Source organism: Pinus tabuliformis, chromosome 3_2 (genome assembly GCF_031772625.1).
Source record: "Pinus tabuliformis cultivar Carrire ecotype Pingquan chromosome 3_2, CPIR1, whole genome shotgun sequence".
NCBI lineage: Eukaryota > Viridiplantae > Streptophyta > Pinopsida > Pinales > Pinaceae > Pinus > Pinus tabuliformis.
In genome coordinates, this window is record NC_142302.1 from 407095844 (window position 1) to 407114705 (window position 18862).

Sequence of the window (18862 nt, forward strand, 5' to 3'; positions counted from 1 at the left end):
TGTGGGTCAATGAGAATGCTCCCAGCACCTGTGCCCTCTATGCAGTTAGAGCCATCAAAGTAGAGTGTCCAAAATATAGAATCTAATGTTACATCAATTGAACTACTTTCTACGAAATTAGTCCTATCATCTACTATAATATAGGATAGTTCATCAGTTGGACTACAGGGGAGAGCTTCCAACTGTGTGTTCGTTGCAGTTTCTTCAACTGTCTCTGCATGGAATTCTCCAAAATAGGTTTCCATGGCACAAATGTCAAAACTATAATTCCCAAGGATAGAGTTGGTAAACATTATAGGTTCATTGGGGTCATTTAGTTCTGTCACTACATACTTCATATATCTTTCTCGATCAACTCTCAGCATATCACCTTTTCCTTTCTGAGGCAACAAGAGATGGGACCAATCAGTTGAGAAATATCCATTCAAATTTGTTGACCAGTCCCTACTAAGAAGCATTCCATATGCCTCGAGTATATCGACTACCACTATGTCAATGACTTGTGTGTACTGTGGTTTGGTAGTCATCCGAATCAACACATCTTTCAATTCTCCAATTACTTTTACATTCATTTTGTCCAGTTGCATAATTCGAGTTCCAGTTTTCTCGGGAATTGCATGAAGATTTTAGCAACAGCATAAGGCATAACAGTGGACAAGGCACCAGAATCTACTAGGCAATTGTGTACATTCATGTTGAAGATTTCAAATGTGATAAGGAAAGGTGGAGGCATGGATTTTTATTTCCTTCCTATCATGGCTGCACTGACATCTTGGGGCGTTCGATTCATTTTTGACAGAGTGGCTTCCATGGCTGATGGCGTTTGGGTTGTACTGGGGGTTCTAACAGGGCTGGATGCTAACTTCTTGGTTTGGCTACTCAGATTGGTGGGAGATTTGCAATTCCGTTCATTCATAGCTTTCAAAAGTAGATCTCTTTGCTGTGTTAACTTTAACAAATCGAAGTATGTGATATTAGCTCGAGATTTCTTAAGATCATCTACAATATTGTAATCAATGTTATAAACAGGGTAGGGCAGAGTAAACATACCAGTTTTGATGTTCTTAGGTGGGAGTTTACCATTTTGAGTCGCCTTCGTTGCATTTGGAGATGTATTATCTTTCTTTGGATAGTTCACGACTGGAATGTTCTTGGAATCACCACTAGGTTTATTCTTCTCAACAGGAAATTTGGAAACGGATGTCTTCGAAGGGTGAACATCTCTCTTTGTCTGGTCTATAGGCTTCACCACATCTGCAAGTGGCCCTTTACTTCGTGTGTGGATTTCATTAGTGTGAATTTCTTCTATACTATCTTCTTCGTTGTCATCGTTCCCATTTGCATAGAAATCCCACAGTACATTGACTTGAGATACCTCGTCCATCGGCTCTTCTATATTGAAATTCCTTTCGTTGGGTGGAGCAGGCAACGCAAGTTGACCATGACCACCTTCTGTCTTCTTATGATATAAAGGTTTGAAGGATCTTTTGTTGTTATAATCTCCTCCATTCCCACTTGTACTCTCTCCAGAATTTCTTCTCATATCGATGACTGTGTTCGTCAATTTCTTAATGATCCGATGCAAACCTTCCACATATGTGGGGTCCTTTTCTTTGATCTTATCCACTTTGTTATCATTCCCATTATTCTTCTTTGATGATTGAGAGGCTTTCTTTTCTTCGGTCGTATGATGACATGTCATGAGACTGATCATTTCATTCTCAACTTTTACTGCTTCATCAATGGCACCCTGTAAGGTTTGTGCCTTACTCCTTTTGACCCACATCGTAGTAGGGACAGGGAGAGCAGTGATGTCATCACTAAACTTGTTTAAGAAGGCCTGCTGAAAGGCACCCCATGAGGTGATCGATCCTATTCTCAAGCTAAAGTACCATGTGGAAGCCATACCAATCAGTGTAAAAGGGAACAAGCGACATACCACATCTTCATCGGCTTCCCCCAACATGCACACGGCTAAGAAGAAAGAGTGAATATGGTTATAAACAGTGTCTCCCCGCTCAGGGTTGAATTTAGGCAATAATCTTTCTGCGTTCTTGGGTAAGGCATGCTGTTGCCCAGGTACCGCTACGGCATCCTGTGAAAGCTAGGGAGGGAGTGCTCTCGGAGGAGGTGGGGGTTGATTCCCACCTGGAGGAGGCGATGGAGGTTGATTCCCACATGGAGGAGGAACGTTAGCCATATTATGGTTGGGGAGGTTCTGGTTGAAGGTTTCCCCCGGGTGTTCTTTGTTAGGATTTCCCAAATCGAGCCAGGAATTATCTTTAGAGAGGGGGTCCTCAGGAATTTCTTCCCAAGGAGTGTCGATACTTTGCAAGGACTCTAGCACAATATCTTCAAGAGAAGGGGCTGCAGATGTCTCTTCATTTATGGGACAGATCCTTGGCTTTCTTTTAGTTGTTAGAGGTAAAGAATGAAAGATGGGAAGCTGAGATAGGGAACGAGCGTAAGCACGAGTAAGTACTCTGACTGGTTGTTCCTGAGTGATAGGATACTCCCACAGTCTCTCTTCCTTGGGTGACCCAAACATGGGACTTAGAGGGATCTCTGCTTCTTTAAAATTAGGCTCTTCTAAATGGGCGGAAGGATCTTTTCGACCTTTACGATCCATACATCAATCTTTTCGAATCCATGCGCGACGTTTATAGATGAAATCCTAAAAGTTGTGGACGGCAGTTCAAGCCCTCCTTCTAGTGCCAAATTTGTTGACACGACGAATTTTTGTGTGCCAACAAAGGGGAACCAACCCGATCGCAAACCCCGATTAGATCTGCTTTCGTTTGGAATGGCTAGTTTCGACGGGTTTTAAAGGATCCCATAAACTATTATAGGTGTTGAAAGATTGCTCCCCAGAGGAATACTTCCATTAAATCAACAAATGGAACAACTAACCTATATGTATCAAGTCCTATCTATACTGATTCTACCCACTTTTGCTAGTCCTAACTATTCTAATCTATCCTGCAGGAGCATAATAAATGAGATTAAACATCATATATAGATTCCAAGTCCAAATGAATCAATTATTGAATTCACTAATGAACAAGACTGTATTTAAGCTCAATTGCAATCTAATTATTCATACAAGAATACACATTCTTGTTCCTACAGATAAAAATTGCAACTGATTTTTAATATAGCTTCGAATCAGAGACCGTTCATGAGTTAACCATGATAACGAATTATATTTGGATAACCAAGACTAATCATAAGTTGTTTGTTACCACTGTACACAAAAACAAAACATATATATCCTCATGCCAGTCACAACACCCTTCTTCCAAACATAAAAGAAAAAGGAAAATGAATATGAAAAAAGGCTTCTTCTTGACCGAAATAGTCTTCTTTATTAGCATAATAAAGACGACCCCTCTTCTGCCAAAACAAAGTCCATTTTTTTCATCCAGAGGTGATACTTATGGAGAAAGAGAACTGACCGTCGCTTTCTCCCGACCTTCGGCCTTCCCTCTTCCTTTCCATATTCAAATTAAAAATATACAAAATATAACGGTTAATGAAACAACGAACACGTTGAAGCCATTGATACTGGAGCGTTCTATTTCCTGAAGAAAAATGAACAGATGTCGGTAAAAAGAGGAATGACTGCATACCATCCCTTTAAACACATATTGACTGAATGTTATTCCTTTTTATTCCCTGAATGCAAATGCAGACAGTATGCTCATTTTTTAACATCTGGCTTGATTTAAGGTGTATCCGGAGGTAATAATAACTTTATGGATTTGCTCTATCAGGAGTACCTTTACTTACTATAGAACATGCCTCCATTATACAATGTGGTGGTTCCATATCCCTTTCTTGTGGAGTAAGTCTTTGCAACACCGACATAGATGATGCAAAGGTGTCATCTAGAGTCCCCAAAGAAACACAAGAACCCTTATACCAACATTTGTTCTACTTCCTGTCTTCTCAGAATTTTAGGACATCCTACCCCATTCTGTCCCAAAACCACGACAAATGGCAACAAAATCCAGCTGGTAGAGGTATCATGTGGACTAGGCATACTGTTCATGCTATGATCATTTAAAGGCTGTGTTGCTTTCTCGAATTTCATTACCACCTTCCGATCCCTTTGCATCTCGAAGTATTCTTTAGAGTTTAGCTATATTTTGTCCATGTGTATTTACCTCTCTATGACTGTGATTGCATTTTTCAAATCAACCGAGCATTCAAGCCAGCGATCAACAATGACTTCATACTTATTCAGAGTTTCTTCGATGTGTTCATACGTTTCTTTGACAGATTGCAAGGTAGAATGTTGTGCCATTGTTTTCGTCCATCGAGCCTTATCAAACTTGCATAGATCTAGCAGACGAAGGCGTTTTTCTAGGATCCACAAAACACTATACATGTGAAACAAATCTCTGAGCCCGTACGTCCTTTTCTTGGACAGGTATTTCAGGATGTAAGATCCTTTTGCAAGTCAGTAGTTGCAATTGAATGCTTTGTTACAAGAGTGGAAGGGTTGGAGGGAGTATAAGCAACAAGAAATCATCGTAGTCTATTGCGTAGCTCCCCATTGTGTATGCCTTCCCTGTTGCTTGTCATAAATTCCTCTTTTTCGGCTAGGTATCACTTACATCTTTTCCCCGCAGCCATTCCTGATGCTTATGCATCAACTCGTCGACCTCCCTTTTCTTCTTTTGGTCCTTGCCTGCAGAAATAATTAACATTAGCTATGATTATGAGAGATATGATAGAAACGCCCAAAAACAAACCTTGCCTTCATTAAAACTCTCATAAAGAGGCAGACTCTGTAATTAGGAGCTCTGTGAGTCCTTCGGGCTCTAAGTCTCAAGAGGGCGCGGTGATTTTTTGGGGATTGATGATTAAAAACGTATTGCAACCATAATCAATAACCATTGAACCATTCAGCTTTGAGGACATAATTCCATCTGAAAACTACGGTTATCATTCGGAGAGACGAAAGATCAAACTTCTCAAGGGACCCATTCAAATTTTCCCCCAGAGCAAGTTTTAGTAGGGTGGTGGTTGTGGCCACAACAAACTCAAAAAAGTGTTGTTCCCTTGAGGGAACAACAGTTGTTCCCTGGAGGGAACAGAAAAAACCAAATGAGAGCTAATTCAAAGTTATATTACCAATAGAAACAGGTTTTGAAAACAAAAAGAATTGATAGTGTTAGCTCTACTACACTAATTTGGTTTTTGCCGGGTTAAAGGCACTGTGTCCGTGTGTTTTTTGCAAAAAGGGAGCTTGCAACAGTTCATTTGATCCTTCCCCCTTCATTTGCTTTATACCCTTATAACTCCCGCTACCTATGTTTCCTCCTCCCCTTCCGTTCTCCTTATTTTCCCTTAACCTTGTTATTGTTGTTTTCCTCTAATCCTTTATAAATCCCATATAAACCGTTTTTCCCTCGGGTCCCGGGCACAAAGCTAAACCTATGAAACCATGGTCATATAACCGCGTGCATACAAAAAGCGTTACCGCCGAGGCCCTCCCCTATCACATCAACCAATAAACATATATGTTAGACCCCCCACCGTCTGATCATGCCTGCCATATGATCCAACGGCATTCGTTGATCCTCATCCTGCAAGCCACGCACGCGATAACCCATGGGGAGAACAGTTTCGCGCCCATCACATCTGCCATGTGTTGCTGTTGTATTCGATCGCGCGGTCGCGTACGAATACCGCTTGCCACTGATAAGCGGTGCAGGGAAACCGCTTACCGCTCTCCTGTACGATTCTCGCGCCATATCCCCTGCGCTTGTTAGCCACCCGTCAGCCGTCGGATCTACCCGCCCATGATCCGACAGCCCTCGTTTGTCCGTCCACATGTCCTCCCGATACTCCTTGTCAAATGATCTCGATCATCCGTATATGTGATCCTATGGTTCATAGTTGCTCTGCCCCACGTCTTCCCATCACCTCACGCCATGAAATCTCAGCCGTCCACCAGTTCCATCCAATGGCTAACATTATTCCCATCCCTTCACTCAGTTTCCATGCAGTTTTCGTGTGTTTGGCCTTTACCATGCTTACAAGGGATGAAGGTGATCGTCTACCAGCTTTGTGCAGTTAAGCTTCAATGACTGCATTAAACGCATTGTACATCCGAAGGATGAGAAGGACAGCCTTGAGCAGATAAACACATTTACCAGTTATGGAATTTCTTCCATACGGTACTTCGCCTGCTCAAGAAGGACATCAGAATATCTAAAAAGGCCTATTTTTGTTCATTAAAGCACACAGTTTGTAGCAGAGACCCATATTAAACAGTTAATGTGGTTGGTAGTCAGTTATGACCCCTCCATGCATAGGATAGCAGATATTTTTTGTAACTACCTCCATATATACCCAGAATCAAGATGTAATGAGGGTTGATGAATGTTATTTTGATGTAAAGTTCAACTTATGGAGACTGTAACTACTGTGATACCTGCAGCGTCTGGTCTTCATTTTTAGCTAATGTAAGCTTCTTTTGCTGTTAATTTCTCACTTTCCACTTCTTCTTTGTTCCAGGCTGTGCCTGTTATGCATTTTCATGTACTCTTGATGTTTAGCATTAGAGGGGTTGTCATCCCACCTCTGTGTTAGAATATTGTATGTATCATTGAGTGTATATGTAGGTTTCTATTATTTTAATGCCAGAGAGCTGTCATACTGTTTTTGCATTAGGAAACAGATTTGCAGACCTTTCTACTGGTTGCAGCTGGCCATCACAGGGTCCTGTGCATCTGTTGGTGTAATCAATATTCTCCATGTTCACCTTATCCTCAAACTGTGAGTAATTGGTGGTCTAAAGCTTGTAGTCTGGGGGTGTTCACCCATGTCTGGGGTTAAGCATAGTAGAAGTGGTTATCTGGCTTGAATATGCATCGTTCCTTCCATTCATCCACCATTTTCCAACATTTTTGTTAAGTTTGTAATGTTTCCAAGCATCTTTGGTATACAAGCTAGGAGAGTTTCTTGGGGTGATAACATTAATTGGCGCCGTTGTCGGGGAGAGGAGATTGAAGCTCAGCTTCCCTAGGAGAACGATACAGTTCCAGATTTTGATGATAGACAAGGTCTGGGCACATTTTCTGGTTGTAATCATCTATCTGGTGACTCCACTGGAGGAAGACCAACCTTTGGTGACTCCACATTGAAGTTCTGGCTCAGTTTGTGAGACATACTCGAAGAAATCCTCAGAAATCACTAGCTGAATCAGTGCTTGACCCTGAGAGGACTGTCAAATTGAAGAAAGCATCATAGAAAGGGGTGTCAGGATCAGGTAAGCCTAACAAATCTCATGTATCTCTAAAAGATAAAGTTATAGCTGAAGATATACAGTTTGAAGACTTAGAGCTCAGCACTGTTAATAAGGAAATCCCTTCAGAGACTAATTCAGCCCCTTGTTCAGTTAGTTCCCCTTTGAATATTAGTCCAAAGAAAGTTTCCAATACAGTCCAGAACATCCCTTTGTCTCTATCATCCATTTCATTGTTTCATACTGCTCAATCTGCTAGTATCCTTCCACATATCCCAATCGTGGTAGGCCAACAAGCACCCACGAAGATAGAAAGAATTGTAGCTGCTAGATATGGACCTTTGGTCTTGCCTGTCCCTTTGAATCCTATGCCTGTGGGAGAATATCAGAAATATATGCCTAAATTTACTGGCACAAAGGAGTAACAGCTAAAGAACACCTTGAAGCTTTTTACAGTTATGTTGATAATTTAGATATAAGTGAAAACGATGTGTGGATGAGAGTTTTTGTCCAAAGCCTTGATGGAGAGGCCAGAAAGTGGTTCAGAGAACTAGCCCCTAGATCTATTGCTGATATTGAAGCCTTAGATGATGCATTTTTGAAGCACTGGGGAGATAAAAAGGACTTGTTGTATTACCATACTGAGTTTGGTAATCTGAAGAGGGAAAATGGGGAATCATTGCCTGATTTTAATAAAAGATTCAATCGTATGTATAGTAAGATACCAGCTGAGGTAAAGCCTACCCCCACCTCTGCCAAACTCACTTATGCCAATGCTTTTGACTCTGATTTCTACCTGTTGTTGAGAGAAAGGAGATGTGCTACTCTGGCAGACATGCAGGATGCAGCCCTAGAAGTAGAGTCTAATATCATGGCTGGAGAAAAGCTCAAAGGTCAAGATGACAGAAGGAGGACAAGACATCAGGCTTCTACTTCCTCTGCATTATATTCAAAGCCTAAATTAGACAAAATGACTAAGATGATAGAGTCATTGGCTGCTAAAATTTCTAAGCTAAATGTTGAGCAAAATTCAGGAAAAACAAGGCAATAGAATACATTTGCTCCAAGAAATCCAAATCCATTCAGAAGAGCAAATGAGCAGTTACAAATAATTCAGAGGGGTGAAGAATCAAAAGAAGAACAGAAAGTTAAAGCTCCTTTCCAAAATGTAGTCATGGAGGAGGAACAATTTGAAGATGAGGATGAAATTCACTGCATGGAAAATAAAGGCAGTGCTGCATTTTTGACGTTGTCTGCTTATGAAGAATCTTTGCTGCAGGAACAAGATAGTCAGGAGTGGAACAGAGAAGTTGTTCTACAAACTGAGGAGCAGCGAAGATATAATTTGAGGTCAAATGCAAAGAATGTCAAGGAGAATCCTGCCCAAAGAGCTGCTGCCCAAACAGAGTCACAGAATATCAGACAGAGAAGGCCAGCAGCTGATCCAGTCATCCTCAAAGCACCAGTGCAAGAGGTAAAAGGTTCTGATAAGTTATCTTTTTCTTTAAACTTTGAGTCATAAGTCCAGAAGATCAAAATCTCAGTGCCTCTGGTAGAGTTGGTAAAGAGTGAAATGTTTAGAAAGCCTATCCTTGAAGCCCTTGAGCTGGAAACCACACAGACCTCCACTGATTCCATCAATTTGCAAGATGATAAGCCTATTGTTGTGCTCAGCTCTATGATTGAACCTGCTGATAATAATTCTCCATCTTTTTATGTTTCATTGACCATTCATGACAAAATCCTCCATAACTGCCTGCTAGAGACAGGGGCCAGCCACAATTTGATGCCTAAAGGTGTCATGGAAGAGTTAGGCCTTGACATCACCAAACCATATCATGATTTATTCTCTTAAATTGATTCAAGGAAAGTGAAATGCCTGGGATTAATCAAAGACCTGGCCATTACCCTAACTCAGCTGCCCATGAAGAGTATGATGATGGATATTGTGGTAGCAGATGTCCCTCCTAAGTTTGGCATGTTCTTGTCCAAAGGATGAATTAAGAGACTAGGTGGCACATTACAGAATGATCTATCTTATGCCACTGTTCCAGTTTTTGGAGGAGAAAGAAGGAGATTATACAGAGAAGCACAACTGGCATACATCATTAGTGATGAGAAAAATCCTACCAATCATCCTATTTATGCTATGGACACTAATTTTGGAGCATGTATTCTCCAAATAGAAGAATCCAAGAAGGCCTCATTGCAAATCAGGAAACCAACAGTTCAGGCCTAAAAAGAGCAAGGAAGTCAGGTTTGGGAGATGTTCTTTGATGGAGCATGTTCTAAGGAGACTGCAGGAGCAGGGGTGGTGCTAGTATCTCCAGAGAAAGAAAGCACACAGCTATCTTTTAAGCTGGTTTTTCAAGTCACAAACAATATAGCAGAGTATGAGGCTTTGCTATTAGGCCTTAATGTAGCAAAAGACAGAGGAATCAAATACATAAATGTGTTTGGAGATGTTGATCTGATCATTCAGCAAGTAAATAAAACTTTTCAAGTAAAGCACCCAAGGCTGAAAGCGTACAGAGATGAGGTATGGAGGCTCAAAGATTCCTTTGAAAATTTATGTATTTCATATATGCCTAGAGCCAAAAATCAGCTTGATGACTCCCTTGCAGTTTCTGCTAGTCTATTCATCCCTCCCATGCCTCCCAGACTGGTGTATGAAGTCCAAATGAAATATAGACCATCCTTGCTTGATAATGTCCAGCATTGGAAAGTTTTTGATGATGATGATGAGATAAATAGGTTTCTTCAAGTCATTGATGAATTTTCTGAAATGAAAATTGACCAAGAGAATGAAGCCTTGCAAGAAAACCCCCAATCCCAGCTTAGAAATAAAATTGGCAAAAATAGCATTGTCCAGCTTCCTAGTAATCATATTCCAAAGGGTCTAATTCCTCTTGAAACATTGTTTGACCAAAATGATGTGCCTTACAAGGTTGCCCAAAAAGAAAATCAATCTGCAGTCTGTAAGCATGATATAGGAAGTCCAGGTCAGCCTAGATACATAAATCTTTCCACTCATCTGTCTGCTGATCAAAGTGTTGAATACTGCAATTTAATGAGGCAATTTGTTGATGTGTTTGCCTGGGAGTATAGTGATCTAAAAACGTATGATAAGAACATAATCCAGCATAAAATCCCTCTAGAGAAAGACAATATTCCTTTCAAACAGAAGCTGAGACTAATAAATCCTATGCTTCTTCCTCTAATTGAAAAAGAAATTAAAAAGTTGTTGGCTGCCAAGATTATAGTCCCTCTCAGATATTCCAAGTGGGTAGCCAATTTGGTGGTAGTGAGGAAGAAAAGTGGAGAAATCAGACTGTGTGTTGATTTCAGAAACTTGAACAAGTGCTCAAAGAAAGACAATTATCCCCTACCGAAGATGGAGCATTTGTTGCAGAAGGTCTTAGGAGCCAAAGTGATGTCTTTCCTAGATAGATTTTCAGGTTTTAATCAGATTGTTGTGCATCTAGATGATCAAGAGAAGACTGCATTTACCACTCCTTGGGGCACTTTTATGTATGCCAAGATGCCTTTTGGATTGATGAATGTTGGAGCTACCTTTCAGAGAGCTATGGATATAGAATTTGTAGGAGAGAAGGATAAATTTGGCCTCATCTACCTAGATGACATAACAGTATACTCCAGTAGCCATCAAAATCATTTGCAGCATTTGAAAAAAGTATTTCTGAAGTGCAGAAGGTTTGGGATTTCAATAAATCCTAAAAAATCACAATTTTCTTTAGAAGAAGGCAAGCTGTTAGGACATGTTGTTTCTGCTGCAAGTGTTCAAATTGACTCAGAAAGAGTCAAAGCAATATAGGCTTTGTCTGTCCCGAGATCAAAGAAGGATATCCAGTCCTTTCTGGGCAAGATTAACTTTGTAAGGAGGTTTATCCCGAATTTCGTTGAATATGTGAAGCATATTACCTCCATGTTGAAGAAAGGAGCAGAGGTTAAGTTGACTGATGCAGCAAGAAAATCATTTGAGTCTATTAAAAAAGCCATTATGGAAGCTCCCACTCTAAGCAGCCCAAATTACAACAAGGAGTTCCATATATTTTCATTTGCCTCTGAAGACACCATTGCAGCAGTTTTATTGCAAGCAGATGAAGAAGGTTCAGAGCATCCGGTGGCATTTTTCAGCAAAAACTTAAGGGCTACTAAACTGAGGTATGATATTATTGAAAAACAAGCATATGCTCTTATCAAATCCTTGAAATCTTTCAGTGTTTATATCTTGCATTCCAAGATAATTGCATATGTACCCTCTGCTGCAATAAAATATGTTTTAACACAGCCTGATGTTGATGGAAGAAGGGCTAAATGGATTGCAAAGCTAATTGAATTCAATATAGAACTGAAGCCATCAAGCTGGTCAGAGGTTAGGGTCTTGCCAAATTATTGGCTGAAGAAAATTGCAGATCATTGGATATTGATTTCCTGTGCACAATTGTAGAAATTGGTCAGACAGATAAAGAAGAGGAAGTAGCTGAACCAGAGAGAAAGTAGTTAGTGGCTGAAAATATAGCTTCTTGTGATTGGTATTCTGCAATAATTAATTTCTTGCTGAAGCTAGCAATCCCTTCAGAACTTACTCAAAGTCAAGCCAGAACTATAAAGCTTAGGGCAGCAAAATATTGTATCTATGAAAATCTGCTCTATTGGAGGGATCCATCTGGAGTGCTTTTGAGGTGTCTGGACAAAGAACAGTCAATAGAAGTCATGCAGCAGTTTCATTCCAGCATGTGTGGAGGGCACCATTATTGGAAAACCACTACCCATAAGATTCTCAGAGCTGGGTACTATTGGCCCACTTTATTTTCTGATGTATTTCTATTTGTTAAATCTTGTGATAGGTGCCAAAGATTTGAAGGAAAGCAATAGTTGAAGTCCCTGCCCTTAAAACCAATACTTGCAAAAGGACCTTTTCAGCAGTGGGGCTTGGATTTCATTAGAGAAATCAATCCACATTCCAGTGGCCAGCACAGATGGATATTAATAGCTACTGATTATTTCACTAGGTGGATTGAAGCAGTTCCTACCAGGAAGGCTGATCATAATGTGGTCATGAAGTTTTTAATTGAAAATATCTTTACCAGATTTGGTTGTTCCATATAAATTAGTCACAGACAATGCAGCAACCTTCAGGGAAAAAGAATTGGTGGAAATGTGTGATTCAATAGGTATTAAACTGGTTCATTCCACCTCATATTATCCTCAGGGAAATGGTCTGGCAGAATCCTCTAATAAAAGCCTGATAAGGATAATTAAGAAGTTGTTAGAGGATAATAAAAAGAATTGGGATTCCAAGCTCAAGTATGCACTGTGGGCTAACAGAGTGACCATTAAGAAATCCACAGGGAATTCTCCTTTCAAGCTGGTATATGGCACTGAGGCTATATTCCCCATTCAGTTAACTCTCCCTGTGGAAAAATTCCTTCAAGAAGAGCAGAATGAAGAAGAAGACATGGCAAAAAGGATCACTGATTTGGTAGAGTTACATCAGGTTAGAGAGCAACTGGTTGAAAGGGATGCAGCACATCAGAAAAGGATCAATGACGCTTTTAACAGGAAGACAAAAATAGATAATTTTCAGGTTGGGGACTTGGTGTTGAAGTGGGATGCATTGAAAGAAAAGAAAGGCAACCATGGGAAATTTGATGCTTTCTGGACAGGGCCTTTCATCATTTCTCAGATTCAAGGGAACAACACCTTCATACTGAAAATTATGGGAGGAGAGGCAGTTTTTGATGGCCCAGTTAATGGGTGTTTTCTTAAGAATTATGTGGTTTACGGTCTTTGGCCTTAAAAGTTGTAAATATTTGGTTTTTAGCAGTCTTGTATAGGCAAAGTAGACTCCATGCCCAATGGAACACTAGGAATTTTTGGTTAATTTGTTTTCAACTGGAAAGGCATTGATCTATAGGTTCTTGAGACCTCACAGGGAGGATCTCATCCCCAGAAGGAGCCAGTGTTAGCTCTGCTACACTAATTTGGTTTTTGCCAGGTCAAAGGCACTGTGTCCGTGTGTTTTTTGCAAAAAGGGAGCTTGCAGCAGTTCATTTGATCCTTCCCCCTTTATTTGCTTTATACCCTTATAACTCCCGCTACCTCCGTTTCCTCCTCCCCTTCCGTTCTCCTTATTTTCCCTTAACCCCGTTATTACTGTTTTCCTCTAATCCTTTATAAATCCCATATAAACCCTTTTTCCCTCGGGTCCCAGGCGCAAAGCTAAATCTATGAAACCATGGTCATATAACTGCATGCATACAAAAAGTGTTATCGCCGAGGCCCTCCCCTGTCACATCAACCAATAAACATATATGTTAGACCCCCCACTGTCCGATCGTGCCTGCCATATGATCCGACGGAATTCGTTGATCCTCATCCCGCAAACCGCGCATGCGATAACTCGCGGGGAGAACGGTTTTGCGCCCATCACATTTGCCACGTGTCACTATTGTATTCGATCGCGCGGTTGCGTACGAATACCGCCCGCCTCTGATAAGCGGTGCGGGGAAACCGCTTACCGCTGTCCTGTACGATTCCCGCGCGCTATCGCCCACGCTTGTTAGCTGTCCGTCAGCCGTCGGATCTACCTGCCCATGATCCGACGGCCCTCGTTTGTCCGTCCACATGTCCTCCCGATACTCCCTGTCAAATGATCTCGGTCGTCCGTATATGTGATCCGACGGTTCATAGTTGCTCTGCCCCGCGTCTTCCCATCACCTCCCGCCATGAAATCTCAGCCGTCCACCAGTTCCATCCAATGGCTATCATTATTCCTATCCCTTCGCTGAGTTTCCATGCAATTTTCACGTGTTTGGCCTTTACCATGCTTACAAGGGATGAAGGCGATCGTCTACCAGCTCTGTGCAGTTAAGCTTCAATGACCGCATTAAATGCATTGTACATCGAAGGACGAGAAGGATAGCCTTGAGCAGATAAACACATTTACCAGTTATGGAATTTCTTCCATACGGTACTTCGCCTGCTCAAGAAGGACATCAAAATATCTAAAAACGCCGATTTTTGTTCATTAAAGCACACAGTTTGCAGCAGAGACCCATATTAAATAGTTAATGTGGTTGGTGGTTAGTTATGACCCCTCCACGCATAGGGTAGCAGTTATTTTTTGTAATTACCTCCATATATACCCAAAATCAAGATGTAATGAGGGTTGATGAATGTTATTTTGATGTAAAGTTCAACTTATGGAGACTGTAACTACTGTGATACGTGCAGCGTCTGGTCTTCATTTTCAGCTAATGCAAGCTTCTTTTACTGTTAATTGCTCACTTTCCACTTCTTCTTTGTTCCAGGCTGTGCCTGTTATGTGTTTTCATGTACTCTTGATGTTTAGCATTAGAGGAGTTGTCATCCCACCTCTGTGTTAGAATCTTGTATGTATCATTGAGTGTATATGTAGGTTTCTGTTATTTTAATGCCAGAGAGCTATCATCCTGTCTGTGCATTAGGAAACAGATTTGCAGACCTTTCTACTGGTTGCAGCTGGTCATCACAGGGTCCTGTGCATCTGCTGGTGTAATCAGTATTCTCCATGTTCACCTTATCATCAAACTATGAGTAATTGGTGGTGTAAAGCCTTGTAGTCTGAGGGTGTTCACCCATGTCTGGGGTTAAGCATAGTAGAAGTGGTTATCTAGCTTGAATATGCATCATTCCTTCCATTCATCCACCATTTTCCAACATTTTTGTTGAGTTTGTAATGTTCCTGAGAATCTCTGATATACAACCTAGGAGAGTTTCTTGGGGTGATAACAGATAGGGTGGTGGTTGTGGCCATAACATAAGGAATGGTTACATGATTATTTTCTTTTACTTCATTTTGTTGAGACATTGGTATAAACATTCTTATTGGATTTTATCTTTTAAAAACTTGGATTTTCCTTTCTACTCTTACCTTTTTCATTTTTATTTTTGTTTGTTAATTTCTTTTGTCAATTCAAGTTAGCAATTATTTTCCTATTATTTTTCATTTTTGAGTTTGGAGACTCTGCCATAATTTATACGAAAGGCCTTTTTTTTACCTAACAATGGTTGGCATACGCAAAAAAACAAAGTTAATAGTCTACTATTTGCTTTGTCTTAAATCTCTTAATAAAGATTATTTTTCTTATTATAAAGGTAGACATACTTAGGGAAGAGATTACAAAACAAGAGAAGTTGACAAAGTATCATAAAAGCTGAGAAATTTCCTTTTTCATCAAAATTGTAATTATTTTAAGATTTCAATATTTTGTTAAGATCTTTAAAAATTTTATTATCAGTCAAGAAAAGTTATTTTTAACCAAGTAAAGACACTTTACAGCGAAACATCTTTAACTCTAAAATTGTCATTCTTAACTCTTAAGGAGTTAATAAATCTCCCTGTCCAAAAAGTCTTGTTTTTCTAGAGTGTAATCCAAAAATATATTTAAACTTAAAAGATAAGAGGTCTTGTCATGAGCCTGCTTACCATGATCATAGGGGGAAAATAAGCTGACATTACCAACACTGCTAAACAAACCAGGGTAATGGCTTATGATTGCAAACAATTATAAGACAATGGGTCTCACCACGAGCCAACTTGTTCAGTCCAATTATAACCAGTGAATGGAATTGTCAACTATCTGGCTACCAAACCAGGACAATGGCTTTTAAGAATTAAAAAATAAAAACAAATACAAAGAAAATAAACATATATAAATGGATTTATCTCTAGGTCAATAATTCTTAAATAGATGGGATTTTGAATCATTGATGATTAAAAGGTAACCTTGTCGAGACTATAGATGTTTGCTGGCAACAGTGGCTCTACCTGTGACAAATGAGTATATTTTAAAAGCTAAGTTGTAAAGTGACCCCTGCTTTATCTCTACAACTAATTAAACACTAATATAGAGTTATGAGATATTTTGATTCATGAGGAATTTTAAGAAAAATTACAGTTAAATGATTCTTGTTTTTATTCTGACTAATGAACTTAGTCAAACATTCCAAAATAAATTTCTCTTCTTTAATTATTTTTTACTTTAATTTTAGGAAAATCTTATTCATATAAAACAGAGATAATTGGTTCTTCTCCCGTGTGTCACCATTCTTGTGGTAAAACACAATCCCCTCCCCCATTTTTTTAATTTATGTACTTCAATAATGGGGACCCTTTCTATAAATTTTTGACTAAGAATCTTTTTTATTTTTATTTAAGATTGTCGTACAATTTTATCATTTTTTTTATTTTTATTTTTATTTTCTAATTTTTGTCAGACTCAGGTTTTGATTGTTTCATTGAATCTAATTTTTCACAAGCTTTCCAACGATACTTGTTTCGCTCCATTTGGCCAACCGATTTGTAAATGACACTCTTTTGGAGTTTGATCATTTGTGTCGCCTAAGTTAGAAAATGTATTAAATGTACCAATATTTTAATTATTGTAGTTAAAATAATCGTTTATTGTAAATATTAATCTTTAGTTGAATTTCACTTAATTTTTAATTTTTCTCTAACGATCTTGCTAAATAACCCAACCAAATCATAGAACACTTAAAAACGCGTTTTTCGGAATCTCGGTAATTTATTCTAATTTCCTATTTTAAAACAAATTATCAATCCCGAAATCTTAAAATATCAAAGTGGTTGAAGTTCATTCTTTTTTATTACCAAAGTGGTTGTAGTTTATAATAGGAGAATCCCACTTTAAGTAGACCCCACTTTGTTTCATCTCCATAATTCTACCAATACACAACAATCCTGGACCCCAATTAAAAATATATAAAATTCTATAAAATCTATTAGGTCCATCACATCGCAAATTTACAAAGAAAATATTTTACAAACCCCGATCGAAAGTTTCATGCGATTGCGATACGAAAGTTTAATGCGATGCGATCAAAGTTAAACCATGACTTTCATTTTTCATTCTCACATTCACTTGTTTTAAATTGAATTTGTTTTTAGTAAATGGTCTATGAAACGTTATGTTAACTTATGTTATAAAATGTAAATTAATTTCAATATAAATTAATTAATTAATATACAATATATATAAATATATATATTAAATTAAAATTAATTATATGTTAATTAGATTAGTATTAATTAATAAATAATATAGTTATAATTAATTGTTATTAATTAATTAATAATAGCATTAATTAGATTAATAACTAAAATCTAATTTAGGATTAGAATTTAATTAAATAAATTCTGATTTTTAGCTTAACAATTGAAATTCCAGAATTCTGGCAGTTTTGACTCATCAACTTTGGAGGTTCATAGAATAAGTTTTACTTGGCCAAATGAGGCCCAGGACGGCTCATTGGAAAGATAAAATCAAGGAGAACATTTCTAAGAAGGTTTCACTAACAGATTTGATCATTTTTTGGGTCTAAAATCCAGCAGAAGATCAAGCTCTGAATTTTGAATAAAACTAATTTTCCTGAGTTTTATTTTCTGCATTTTCATTTGCCTAAGCCTCTTCTGAATGAAAATCCATTCGTCAATGATATCATTGGCTAATTAAATAATCACAGGTATTAATACAAAGCTTGGATTTCCTTTTCAATTATTTATTTAATTAAATTTGATTAGATTTTGTTTTAATTCCATATTTGTCATTTTGATTTTATTTTTACATTTTAATTTTGTTTTGATTTGTTTTTACAGGAAAACAATTGAAAAGATGAGGAGAACAAGATTTCAATCAATGAGAATTCTCCAACAATTGAAGAATGAAATTTTGAGCAAATGAAAATTGATTGAGTGGATCTCTTCTTCAACAAACTTTCTTGTTAAGAATTCCTTTGCAAATATTATAAATAACAGATTGCAAAATGTAATAAGGGCTTCTCTCCTCTGCAATTCTGGAATTCTAAAAGCACTTTTGTAATAGGGATTTAGAGTTGTAGGTGGGAGGAGTGGAAATCTCAGATCTGGGGATTATTGAGGTTTTTCTTTTACATTCTGAGTTATGTATAATGAACAGAGTTTTCACTATTGTAGCTCTGCTTTTGAAAGCAGAATCTTAGGCACTGTAAAAGCTTGTTGGAGACCGGAGCTAGAGAATGGATTCAATAAAATTGGTATTTCGAATACTATTATTTTAAATACTTGTTTCATTTTATGATGACAAGAATGTGTCAATTCACTTTCATATTTGTGCACTTTTGTCGGTATGGGTAATTTGTCTTAATTTTATGTTATTATGTATCTCTACTCTTATGGATTAAATTCTGATTTCTGAGTAACTATTTACTCAGAAATTTGTCTTATAAAACTGATTTGTTGAATAGTGATACGATGTGAACTTCTTCCTGAGTGTTGTTGATTGATTATTTCAGTTAAGAGGTCTCAATAGGATGTGTTTGGTATTCATAATGTCAGTTAATTGAACTACTTTCGTTATCTTGATATTCCATTTAAAGCCAACATATTTAAATCCCAATACTTTAAATATCTTGCTCTTAATTGGGTTAGATCTATATCTGCCTAATTGAGATAGGATTAAAAATAGTTCATTTTGCTTGCATCTTAAAATAATTTTGCATTTAGATTAATTTCTATGTTCTTTTAAGTCCTTTTTTCAA